The sequence below is a fragment of the Sinocyclocheilus grahami genome, unplaced genomic scaffold (assembly GCF_001515645.1).
Source record: "Sinocyclocheilus grahami isolate Dianchi unplaced genomic scaffold, SAMN03320097.WGS_v1.1 scaffold1512.1, whole genome shotgun sequence".
NCBI classification, from domain to species: domain Eukaryota; kingdom Metazoa; phylum Chordata; class Actinopteri; order Cypriniformes; family Cyprinidae; genus Sinocyclocheilus; species Sinocyclocheilus grahami.
In genome coordinates this window covers 102,133-102,359 of record NW_015506691.1, presented here as the reverse complement: position 1 = coordinate 102,359, position 227 = coordinate 102,133, and the positions used below count along the sequence as shown (strand labels likewise).

General features: G+C 53.7%; 1 protein-coding gene across 1 annotated transcript in view; it reads right to left on the bottom strand.

The window, feature by feature from the left end:
* The window catches only part of ncoa7a (nuclear receptor coactivator 7a), a 9,239-nt gene that overhangs the window by 6,043 nt on the left and 2,969 nt on the right, over positions 1-227 (bottom strand). The gene's annotated exons all lie outside the window — the stretch shown is intronic.

The window sequence follows — 227 nt, the reverse complement described above, 5'->3', positions numbered from 1 at the left end:
CCAGACTCAGTCTCAGCCCCAGACGCAGACTCAGACCCAGAACCAGAACCAGAACCAGAACCAGAACCAGACTCAGACTCAGAACCGGACTCGGACTCGGACTCGGACTCGGAACCAGAACCAGAACCAGAACCAGACTCAGACTCAGACTCAGACTCAGACTCAGACTCAGACTCAGAACCAGAACCAGAACCAGAACCAGAAACAGACTCAGACTCAGACTCAGA